At 40.4% G+C, this 12,822-nt stretch overlaps 2 protein-coding genes across 2 annotated transcripts in view; one reads left to right on the top strand and one right to left on the bottom strand.

The window, feature by feature from the left end:
• Positions 1-12,822, top strand: part of nt5dc1 (5'-nucleotidase domain containing 1) — a 514,716-nt gene that overhangs the window by 336,433 nt on the left and 165,461 nt on the right. The window lies entirely within an intron of this gene.
• LOC125452309 (uncharacterized) overlaps positions 1-12,822 on the bottom strand; it is a 197,863-nt gene that overhangs the window by 170,028 nt on the left and 15,013 nt on the right. The window contains exon 4 of the mRNA XM_059645058.1: positions 10,959-11,067. The gene's annotated coding sequence lies outside the window, so the exon portion shown is untranslated. The remainder of the gene's footprint in view (positions 1-10,958; positions 11,068-12,822) is intronic.

The following is a 12,822-nucleotide window of genomic DNA, read 5'->3' as shown; positions in this document are numbered from 1 at the left end:
TTCAGGCATTTTTAAAAGCTATTAGGAAAGCAGTCCACATCTTGTTCACATTAGATTATATTTATAACTTCGTTGTGTGGAGTGCTGAGTAATGAATTCCACACTTCACTTACTGCTTACACTTGTCATTGCTGTAAAACATATATGGACAGCGGCAAAATAATGACTGAAAAGCACCTCTTGCATTCTTGGGATATTCCAAAGCGTTTTTCAGCCAATTAAACACAGTTGTCAAATGGACAAATGAAACACCCAATTCATACACGGTTAGAAGACAATATTGCTGGACTGTCCTGGCACCTCTTTAAATCATGCAGCAGTTCAATTGTTCATCAAATACATCGTACGTTTTGTTAACACAGTTTGACATGGCCTTTAGTTTTGTGTAAAATATAACATGCAAACTTCTTTCAGATGTCACAAACACATTTAAAACAAAATATTTAGCCCTGGATTTTTGCTAAGTTTAAAGATTTCAAAAACCCTTTAAAAATGGCGAACAGTTCTCAATTCTAGTTCCCAAACCCATTCATGAGCTGTCTGATATTTCATACTGTTAAATTTTAGGAGTGCAAGCTGGCTTATATTTGCAAACCCACATCTACCATTCCTGACCCCCCACTGTGGAGGTTAGCATGCCCTCTGAAGATTTCATGGAGTGGAGCCAGCTTTTCAAAGAGTTGTGATGAATACCTAAAGGAGATGAGACTGAGAGGTCTGGCATATGTTACTGTTTGCGTTACTACGAAAAACTGGAGCCCCTGCATAGTTGACAGCTCTGGTTCTGATCTCAACTGACAATTTCACAGTGTCTGTTTAGAAAATGTTGAGTTCAAGTGCTTGCAGTTTATGCTATTGATATTTTAAAGAGTCTTAATGATTGACATTTTCATTGTCTGGTTGTGAGAGAGCATTGTTAAAAACTTATTGTAAAATAATGAATGGATACCATTTTTAAAAAACATATTCTATTGTCAAAGTGGAGTTCATTGTTTCTACAATAGGTAAATGAGCATATATGTGCCGTGGCATAACATGAAAGGTTATGGGAGGCTGTGTTGCTCACATGACAATGCATGAATAGGACACAGGGAGTGTGAGTGTTTGAGGATGAAATAACTTTTTTTATTTGTTTAGTATTCTACAACACCAAGATTGGCCTTACAAACAGCCTACCTAAGCATAAGGCAGCTCCTGTGGCTATTTCTGAGCCCTTTTCCAGATCAGCCAGCCCACTTGCTCCAAATTTTAAAAATTGTGTCTTTGCTGTCGCCTTCTCCTGAGGCGAGGCTGAAACATGAATACATCAAGAATGAAAATCCAGGTTGTCAAGTGAAACTTTTTTACATTTGATCCAAGCTCATGAATTACAACTAAGTTAATCATTTCCTTCAGGTGGCCTGGATTGTTGCAATTAATGTTGACATCTGGGCTATATTCCACATTATGTTCTCTGAGAAAGTAAGAACCCAACTACAGAAATATAGGCTAAGCAGAACACTGTTCACGTGTGTGCAACATTTGAAAATGCAGTGATAATACGAAATGTCTCTGTGTTTTCCATGAATATGATATATTTTCCAAGTGTTTATTCTAGGAACTAATAATAAATTATTTTGGAAAGTCAAAGGTAAGTTACACATTGGAAAATCACAGGTGATTTTTTTTAATGTGGTGACAATCGTATGCAGTTTTAATCCAGGTCCCAGTTGACTGTCAGTTTAAATATGGCTTTGTTTGAGCCACATCTTTTGTTCAATCGAAGCAATGTGAGAGCGAAGATTTCTGGAAGAAGCTCCTCATTCCCCAGTCTGGCTCCTGATTAGCATCTTTTAGGGCCTAACTTCTGTAACACTAATGTTTTATGATCCACTTCTCATGGCATGGGTGTCTATTGTGACTATTATGTCAAAAGAGGATGTTCCACATAGCATTTAGTTTAGCAGACCCAGTGAGATATCACTCAAATAAACAAAAAAACAACTTTTATGAAACTGCCTACCTAGTATTCTATTAATGGAATTAATCACTAAGTTGTGAAATGAATGCAGTTTTCAAAAGACAGTACATTTGTTGTGGATAACATTGACAGGTTGGTGAAACATGGTTGTCCTGTAAGCTCCCTCCCTGTAAAACTTGGCCCATTCCCCTGTATGCTGGAGACACCCCTACTTCCATTGACTCACATTGACTCATGAAAGAGCCAGTCAATTCAAGATACCTTTGAAGAGATAGGCTAGACAACAAAGGCAGGCAAAGTAATAAAGTGACCTGACAGTAAGTTCTGTAGGCAAGTCCTGGGAGCATTACACATCAAAAACTAGAGGCTGTGGAAGTTACAAGAGAGACATACATTTCCAGCATTTTCCAATACACTTTCACAGCTTTCCTGGTAACAGTTACCCTATAAATGCTGCAGACAACTTGAAAACATGAACCTTCTGAAAAAAGCAATAACTTCGTACCACCACAAGAATAATGGAAAATTACTACAATCATGGACAGTGAGCTCATTCCAGTAAAGCATTCCTTTTTTTTTGTAATTTCAGGTTTTTACACAGTTCTCACATGGGTAATGCATGTCTGGCGACCTGACTGCATAATCCTGGGTTTTTCCCGCTGCGTTTTTCCCATTCTTTTGTATTGTAACTCATTGTAAAATACACATCATTATTACTTAACTGGCCCGAGAAGTGTTTTGACGGATGAAAGTCACAACGTAAATTAACAACTGACTTTCTTGAAAGTGAATGCCTCATGGAATGGGAACATATTGAAAAAATTAAATAATCAAGACGTATCTTGAAAATGGAACAGAATGCACACTGCAACCATACAACAAATCATAATTTGGTTGATTACAGTTACTTTACATGGAAACAAATTCATCAGTTCAGCTAAAGTAGTCATTACAGTCCCAAAGTGTGTCTTCAACAGGATACTTCCAGGAACCGTGCAACTTCAGGGAATCAGAAGGGAAAAAAATACATAATTCATTCCAATTCTTCAAAGTAATTTTAGGAATGGAATAAAAGAAGTGTGGGTTATACCAAATACTCCAAGAATGAAGCATTTTCATGAATGTTGCCTGACAATGTGGTTGTTCAAGCCATAAACACACGTACACTTTGGAGCAATACGGTCATGGCCATATTTCCTCAAAGTGAATTCCTGACGGCTGGTGTGATTTTTAGGAAGAGTTGCCCAAAGCAACCAGGACATTTTCTCATGGAAGCACAATATTCAAAGGAACCAAAACTGGACAAAGTACTCCAGGGACAGTCTTACAAGGATCCACACAATTTCAACAAGACGTCTTTACTCCAACACTCAAATTCCTCACAGTGAAGGCCAGTATACCATTTACTTTCGCAACAGTTTGCTGCATCTACTGGTAGCTTTTAGCGACTCACGAATAAGGTCAAATTCCTGCCATTCATCTAAATACATCCAGATTTGTGAACAAAAATGAGATTCTTTCATATACATAAAATTATTATTTATTTTAGCCACCTGAGTCTAAACTTCAGGCAGCGGAGGATTAACTTCACTTAGTCGACAGCACTATCATTTCTGCTCGAAGGTTCTGTGTTCAAGTTCTGTGATGGCCCTCAGCACATCATCAAAAGATTTCTGATTGTTCGTTCATTAGTTTGAGCATCCTTATTTTGTCTCAATTGACTGTATTGTTTGCCTCTGTGTGAGTGTTGATGGTGCCCCAAACTACCAATGAAATGGATTTGGACATTCTGAGCTTGTAAGGTGCTAAATAAATGCATTTTTTCTTTCATCTGGTTGGTATGCTGTTTGTTTTTTAAAAAAACTCTGAAAGCAGCATTTTGTAAACCGTTGTGGCACCACCTTTCACAGCAGTAAAGTATATGCATTTCTTTTGCAGATTATAATGTCAATGATGCTAAAAGCCAGTGAGGGACTTTCCAAAATAGCAGGAAACCACAGAATTTAGAGGACATACAGCATCATACTCAATAATTCATTCCTTCCTTAATGATAAACATTAAAATAAATCAAATGTTTATACGGTTGCCAGGGACAAGTGATGCCTCAGGCTGGGGACTTGTCACTTGAACATACTGTTTAGTGTGGTCACAGGTTTACAAATAAAAGGCTGTATCCACTGAATCTTACAGAATAATCCTCTGCATCTATTGTTCTGGTTAAAATCCAAGAAAATGTTATTCACATTGTCTTTCCTCATTAGGTCAACAAGTCCTTGCAGATAACATTGTTTCATTTTAAAATCATTAATAAATTCATGTCAAAATATTCAGTTAAGGTTGTAAGTTTCATTTGAAAGTCAGTGACCATAGATGTTGTGTTCTGAGGCCTGCTTACATATCTGATCTTTTCCTCAGTGCTCCCGCTCCCGCTCCCTGTGTCAGAGCTGAACCTGTCCCCACAACCCTCCAGTCCCCATTCCCAACATTTATTTTTAACTTTTAAAATCGGCAGCATCATATTGTCACCATCAGGGACCGTAGTCAACGCTCCTAGTCTGGCTCCTGGCCTTGTGTGTGCTCTCATTTCAAGATAATTCTTTCTGCTCCTTTTCTCTCCTTCTGTCCTTCATCTCCTAGCCCCCATTTTCACCTCTGCTGTTAATTTTACAATTTCTAGTGCGCTGCTTTTCGATGATGCTGTTCTCCTGGTTGCTGTTTCCTGTTTGAACTTAGACTGAAGCCCTGGACCCCCTCATGCACTGTCCATGTTCTGCCACTAGATGGAGGCTGATCAACATAAAACGATGCAGATGATTTTTTAAATATCATAGAACATAGAACATTACAGCACAGTACAGGCCCTTCGGCCCTCGATGTTGTGTTGACCTGCCATACCAATCTGAAGCCCATCTAACCTACACTATTCCATGTACGTCCATATGCTTATCCAATGATGACTTAAATGTACTTAAAGTTGGCGAATCTACTACTGTTGCAGGCAAAGCGTTCCATTCCCTTACTACTCTCTGAGTAAAGAAACTACCTCTGACATCTGTCCTATATCTTTCACCCCTCAATTTAAAGCTATGCCCCCTTGTGCTCACCGTCACCATCCTAGGAAAAAGGCTCTCCCTATCCACCCTATCTAACCCTCTGATTATTTTATATGTCTCAATTAAGTCACCTCTCAACCTTCTTCTCTCTAATGAAAACAGCCTCAAGTCCCTCAGCCTTTCCTCATAAGACCTTGCCTCCATACCAGGCAACATCCTCGTAAATCTCCTCTGCACCCTTTCCAAAGCTTCCACATCCTCCTTATAATGCGGTGACCAGAACTGTACGCAATATTCCAAGTGCGGCCGCACCAGAGTTTTGTACAGCTGCAGCATAACCTCTTGGTTCCGGAACTCGATCCCTCTATTAATAAAAGCTAAAACACTGCATGCCTTCTTAACAGCCCTGTCAACCTGGGTGGCAACTTTCAAGGATCTGTGTACATGGACACCAAGATCTCTCTGCTCATCTACACTACCAAGAATCTTACCATTAGCCCAGTACTTTGCATCCTAGTTACTCCTACCAAAGTGTATCGCCTCACACTTGTCTGCATTAAACTCCATTGGCCATGTCTCAGCCCAGCCCTGCAGCTTATCTATGTCTCTCTGTAACCTACAACATCGTTCGTCACTTTCCACAACTCCACCGACCTTAGTGTCGTCTGAAAATTTACTAACCCATCCTTCTATGCCGTCATCCAGCAGTGGACCCAACACCGACCCTTGCGGTACACCACTAGTAACTGGACTCCAGGATGAACATTTCCCATCAACCACCACCCTCTGCCTTCTTTCAGCAAGACTATTTCTGATCCAAACTGCTATATCTCCCACAATCCCATTCCTCTGCATTTTGTACAATAGCCTACTGTGGGGAACCTGTTCAAACGCCTTGCTGAAATCCATATGCACCTCATCAACCGGTTTACTCTCATCTACCTGTTTGGTCACCTTCTCAAAAAACTCAATAAGGTTTGTAAGGCACGACCTACCCTTCACAAAACCGTGCTGACTATCCCTAATCAAATTATTCTTTTCTAGATGAATATAAATCCTATCTCTTATAACCTTTACCAACACTTTACCAACAACTGAGGTAAGGCTCACTGGTCTATAATTACCAGGGTTGTCTCTACTCCCCTTCTTGAACAGGGGAACCACATTTGCTATCCTCCAGTCTTTGGCACTATTCCTGTAGACAATGACGAGTTAAAGATCAATGCCAAAGGCTCGGCAATCTCCTCCCTGGCTTCCCAGAGGATCCTAGGATAAATCCCATCCGGCCCAGGGGACTTATCTATCTTCACACTCTGTCGGATTTCTAACACCTCTTCCTTGTGAACCTCAATCCACTTAGTCTAGTAGCCTGTATCTCAGTATTCTTCTCGACAACATTGTCGTTTTCTTGAGTGAATACTGTAAAAAAAATTCATTTAGTGCTTCCCCATCTCCTCCGACTCCACACATAACTTCCCAATACTATCCTTGATTGGCCCTAATCTTACTCTCGTCATTCTTTTATTCCGTATATACCTATAGAAAGCCTTAGGGTTTACCCTGATCCTATCCGCCAGCAACTTCTCATGTCTCCTCCAGGCTCTTCTGAGCTCTCTCTTTCGGTCTTTCCTGGCTCCCTTGTAACCCTCAAGCGCCCTAACTGAGCCTTCACATCTCATCCTAACATAAACCGCCTTCTTCCTCTTGACCAGAGATTCCACCTCCTTCGTAAATCACGGCTCCTGCACTCTACAGCTTCCTCCCTACCAGAAAGGTACATACTTATCTAGGACACACTGGAGCTTTTCCTGGAATAAGCTCCACATTTCTAATGTGCCCATCCCCTGCAGTTTCCTTCCCCATCCTGTGCTCCCTAAATCTTGTCTAATCTCATCGTAATTGCCTTTCCCCCAGCTATAACTCTTGCCCAGTGGTATACACCTATCCCTTTCCATCACTAAAGTAAAGATAACAGAATTGTGATCGCTATCACCAAAGTGCTCACCTACTTCCAAATCTAACACTTGGCCAGGCTGATTACCCAGTACCAAATCTAATGTGGCTTCGCCCCTTGTTGGCCTGTCTACATACTGTGTCAGGAAGCCCTCCTGCACACACTGGACAAAAACTGACCCATCTATGGTACTTGAACTATAGTGTTCCCAGTCAATATTTGGAAAGTCGAAGTCCCCCATGACAACTACCCTGTCTCTCTCACTCCTTTCGAGAATCATCTTTGCTACCCCTTCCTGTATATCTCTGGGACTATTCGGAGGCCTATAGAAAACTCTCAACAGGGTGACCTCTCCTTTCCTGTTTCTAACATCAGCCCATACTACCTCAGTTGACGAGTCCCCAAACATCCTTTCTGCAACTGTAATACTGTCCTTGACCAACAATACCACACCTCCCCCTCTTTTACCGTCTTCTCTGTCCTTACTGAAACATCTAAATCCCGGAACCTGCAATAACCATTCCTGTCCCTGCTGTACCCATGTCTCCGAAATAGCCACAACATCGAAGTCCCATGTGACTTATTTAATTTAAAAGATTGTTTTATAGCTGTAGGTATCTAGGAGTGTGCCACATTTCAATTTATATGTTTGACAATATTTCTTCTGCTGTGACAGGTCCTAAAGTACCCAAGTGTACAGTACTTACGTGCAAAGCAATTTATTTTGTTTCGCTCACTATTTCAGCCAGGAATGCACCACACTGCTCATGTACTGTATAGTATTTCAATTTGTACATTGATCTATGGTTAAAAAAGGATCAAAGGAACCTAAATCCAGTTTTAACTTTAATGTCTATGGGAATCTATATTTCACTTAAGATTGTTTCACACTCAGTTGTGATGTTTAGGAACACAGCCACATCTATAAGTAAGGACTCCCTGCATTGTAAAATAATTTCGAAGTGTCATAATACAGGTTATTTGAATGAATACAGTTTTAAATATTTGAATACTGGAGCATTCCTTCTGGAATGTTTATTCTTCATGATTACCTGGATTAGGCAACAGTGATCTTCCAGATGTTCTGATCACCAGTAGCAGTGAATAACTTCTTTATTGCAGTTCTAGTGCAGCCAGACTTGAAGGTTATCAGCACGGTGGCTCAGTGGCTAGCACTGCTGCCCCCACAGCACCAGGGAATCGGGTTCATTTCCAGCCTTGGGTGACTATCTCTGTGGAGTTTGGACTTTCTCCTCGTGTCTGCGTGGGTTTATCCAAGTGCTAAATTTCTCTCCACTGTCCGAAGATGTGCAGATTAGGTGGATTGGCCATGGCGTAAAGCAGGGTTACAAGGATAGACTTGGGGGATGGGTCTGGGTGGTATGGTCTTCGGAGGGTCTATGTGGACATGAACAATCTACTAACCTCACTTCAACCTGTGATAAGTTACTGCATGTTCCTCCATGTGCTGGTGCTAGTCTGCATTTAGAATTGCAGGACTATTTTGATGCTTTGTGTTTTTTTTAAGATGGTGCAGATGTCGTTGGTGGGCAAAAGTGTATAGGCTCCTACACTGAATGTCCGATTTGTCAAACAAACCTGTTGGGGATTGAAGTTTGCAACAAATGTAGAGCAGAGCAATTGCTTCCCTGTATTATAAAACTGTATTCAATGATAAGTATAGGTGATTCTTGATAATATCATTTGAATACCTATTAATCCAGAAAATAAATTCAAATATGCAGATCAAAGACAAATAATGCATTGCTTTAAGAGCTGAATGTCAAGTATATCATTGACAGTGAAGCACGTAGTTTAGTTTCATTTTAACCTTTCCTGTCCCATTCCATCCTTTCTGCACAAAACCCGATGGAAGTTATTAATTAGTGCAGGCATTTTACTTCAAAGCAAATTAAACCACAATTTTAAACACCAAAGTTAATAATTATCGGAAATTTGTCTATCAAAATCAAAAATAGCAATCTCAATTTATGATGCGTAAAGGTCAGCATGAGTGCTTTTGGAGACTACTTCTAATCCGTACACATGCCCTGCATGGCTCTGTCATTTATTTATCTGCTTACAGCATTCCTCCATCGGGAGACAAACGTGATCAAAATGCTGACCAAGAGCCAGTCACTACCATTGTGGGCTCAACAAAGGAATTTCCTGGGGGATGTTGAGTAGATGCTGCTTGAGCATTCTGATTTCTGTTGAGCAGGGGCCTGCAGTTATGAAAATTGTGACATTAGCCTAGGTGTGAGGATGCGAGTTTCACTCTTTTGTACAGAGAAATTCTCACTTTATCTATAAAAGCAAATGTAGATAAAAGACTATATAAACATAATAGTGATAGGAACATGTGTATTGCCCAGATTTTTACACTTGTATTCAAAATCTACCTATGTGTAAAGCATTAAATTAAAGCCTTAAATTACGCCATTTCCATTCAAAACTACCTATCTCTGTTGTGCTACAGTTCAGTTTGCAGAGAGGTAGAGGTGGTCCAACTGCTCTTTTAGCTTCATAATACAAAAGACAAGAGTTGTCATCAGACAGAAGGTTTAACTATGCCCATTGTTTTACACAGCACAAGAGCACCATCTGCTGTGCTGCTACTCACACTATCTGAAAAGCGAGAGGGACTTATTCCTTACGAAGAGTGGGAATTGCAACTGGCCATTCTCACTTTCTCAATCATGACAATGCTGCCATCCTGTGGTAACTGCTGAACTGCCAGTACAGGTACTTCCATGAAAGCCAGATGACCACTGCTGTATGTGTGTGTTGTGGTTCCCTCTACAGTGATGTTTCTGCAGCTGTAGCTATTATTTAATTTTCACAAATTTAAAATTACTGAGAGGGAGTATTCTCACCTTTTGCTTGCGTCGGCAAGGTGCAGCTGTTTAGGTGATGCTGGGTTTCTGATTGGCCTTTCAGTGTTAGGGGCACATGTACGATTCTCAACTGTGCAGTGATCCCACCTTCCTTCATCAATTAACCATTCCTACAAAAATTATGTGAAGTGTCGATTCCCAACATGGTGGAAGTTCCAATGTCACTGTCTGTACCCTAGCACCATGTGTTTGTCCTGCAGTCACCATAGAGACATGAGACATATTCCATGAAGGGTTCTCGGAACAATGTCTCATCTCTATATTCACCATAAGATTGATTTCTTTGCAAATTTTCAAGTATTTTGCTCTGCCCTGAATTATAGACTCATAGAATCATACAACACGGAAGCAGACCCTTCTGTCCAACCAGTCCAGGCTGCTAAATTAGTCCCACCTGCCTGTATTTGGACCATATCCCTCCAAACTTTTGTTTATCTACTCATCTGAATGTCTTTTAAATGTTGTAACTGTACCCACGTCTACAGCTTCCTGAGGGAGTTCATTCCACACAGGAGCCACTCTGTGAAAAATGATGCCCCTCATGTTTTTTTTTAATCTTTCTCCTCTCACCTTAAAAATATGCCTCCCAGTCTTGAAATCCCCAATCCTACAGATTAGATTCCTGCCATTCACCTTATCTATATCCCTCATGATCTTATAAACCTTTATGAGATTTATAAAATCATGAGGGGGAGAGATAAGGTGAATGGTAGTTGTTTAAGTTATGTCTGAGTTATTCTTGTAATTTATAATTTTATAATTCACCACCACCAATTCACAGTCTGATGACTGTTCCCTTCACATTGTAAACACAGTCGATCACATCATGAGCCAATCACATTCCAGCTTTGGGCTTTGCTCCCAGAGCACTGTGTAACTTGTAAATGTTCAGAACTGTTCAGCTTGTTCCTCAAACTGTTTTCTGCCTTGTTAAAATTGTTCAATGTTTGAAGCTTGCCTTCATTCATTTCAAAAACCTTACTACTATGCCAAGGCAGTATGAGAATCAACTACAGTACAAAAGTTTGAAATACCTTTGCATCGCCGTAGCTATTAACACTCATTGAATACGTAAAGAAGTATTGTATTGTACCTCATTAAAACAGCATGTACCGTAAACGCACAGTGGGGTTCTGCTTCCGTAAAACAGCTCTTCTCTGTGCACAGGAGTGTTCTTTGAGTAGTTTGGTATAACAGAATGGCTGTTAATAAAGAAGCAATATACTTCAGTAAAACATAACTGTTATACATAGTCTTGTACTTCTGTAAGCAGGACATTATAAATGCAGCAACAAAATAGGATGTTATGAATGCAGTCGTAAACCAATGCATTATATAAACAAGAATATTGTACTGTAGCTCAAGTGTGCTGTAGGACTTGAGAACAATATGCCAATTATGAGAGAAAATAGGCAGCTAAATATCCAATCTGGTGCGTGTGACTTGTTGCCAAGTAGGCAATGTAAATGGCCTTCCAATCACATGAATCAAGCAGGAAAGGATGCCGATACCTTGTGTTTAAGACAAGCAGAAGGTTCTTTTTCACTTACCAAGAGGATGTATAACACCAAATTGGCCTACAATGAATGTGTAGTTAGTTCTGGGCCAGTTGTATTCAGGAAGTTGTGGTCTACCTGAAGACTAACAAGTGACCCCTAAAGTAACCACTGTTGCCACCACTGAAAGATACATTTTTTTTAAAAATTACCCAAATACAGAGATGCAATGTAGGGTGGACTTCACCCAGCTCCACTGAAGGATTGAAGAATGTTGTTAGCCTCCAATCAACGTCTTCTATTCCTCCTTTCCACCAACAACTTTCCTGTCCTGATACACCTGATACATTGGTGAATTACATACTTCAGGAAGGTTTCGAGTTCTAAATACACAGGACTGTCGTACCTCCATGTAAAATAAAGGGAGTTGCTGCTAAGTTGGTCTCCATAGTGCCAATAGTTTCAATGTTACTGGTGCCAACTGTTTAGTAGCAAATAGTATTTGTGCCATTCCCACTGAATTTCTGTGTGATCTGTGTTGAATGCCATCTTGGGAAGGCCACTAATGTAGAGTGTTACAGGCATGGTCAGGTTAGGCAGATTATGATATCCATCACAAATTGAATACTGCGCTGCTAATTTGGACTCTGTCACTTTGGTTAGAGATATTTTCTAACCAACCTGATCAGCAATGTTGTCACACACCTTTGAAGCAGGTCGGACTTAAACCCAGCTCCTACCTCAAAGGTAAGAACACGATCACTGCACTACAGCCAATCACGTTAACACACGTTCTGTAATGCACACAGCTGAACTTATGTTTGGCATTGTGTCATTTTAAGGGATCATCAACTAATCACTTTCAGCAGATTCCTTGCTTCTGGAATTTATAGCATTGCTGGGTTTTTAACCAGTTGTTTACAGTTAGTCTGGGAATAGAGGTGCATGGGAGGATAACATTGAGTAAGTAGCAGAATTATTTTGCAGCTTGTATCTCTCTGAAGGAGTCCTCCACAGCTCAGCAGAATGGATGCTCCCTGAATCATGGTAATCTGCTATATCCTCTCCAACCAGCCTTCACCAGGAATACAACCAAGGATATGGTGAAAACTCCAAAACAAAACAGCTGGGTCATCCTCCTTCCAGATGACCTATCTGTAATCCCACTATCAACTTTGGCTCCTGTAAATACACCATTGATCCACATTGTGCATCTATGTCAAAACCAACCATCCCACAGTTACAGACCATCACAGCATCCATTCCATATCAACTTTATCTGACAAAACATTCAATATTCCATGTAGTACTGAGCCAATCAGCCGTTCCCTTTGCTCCCTAGGGGCTGCAATATGACTGTGGCTTGCACAGAAGATTGCAGGTGGCTTTGGAAGATGCCATCAAGTAAGCCTGACTTCAGGTTACACCATTTAAACATGAGGGTGTAGCAATCTAGACTTT

This window comes from Stegostoma tigrinum, chromosome 4, assembly GCF_030684315.1.
Source record: "Stegostoma tigrinum isolate sSteTig4 chromosome 4, sSteTig4.hap1, whole genome shotgun sequence".
In the NCBI taxonomy this organism is placed as follows: Eukaryota; Metazoa; Chordata; class Chondrichthyes; order Orectolobiformes; family Stegostomatidae; genus Stegostoma; species Stegostoma tigrinum.
Note: the sequence above shows the minus strand (reverse complement) of the source record. Positions and strands in the feature narration are given on the sequence as shown.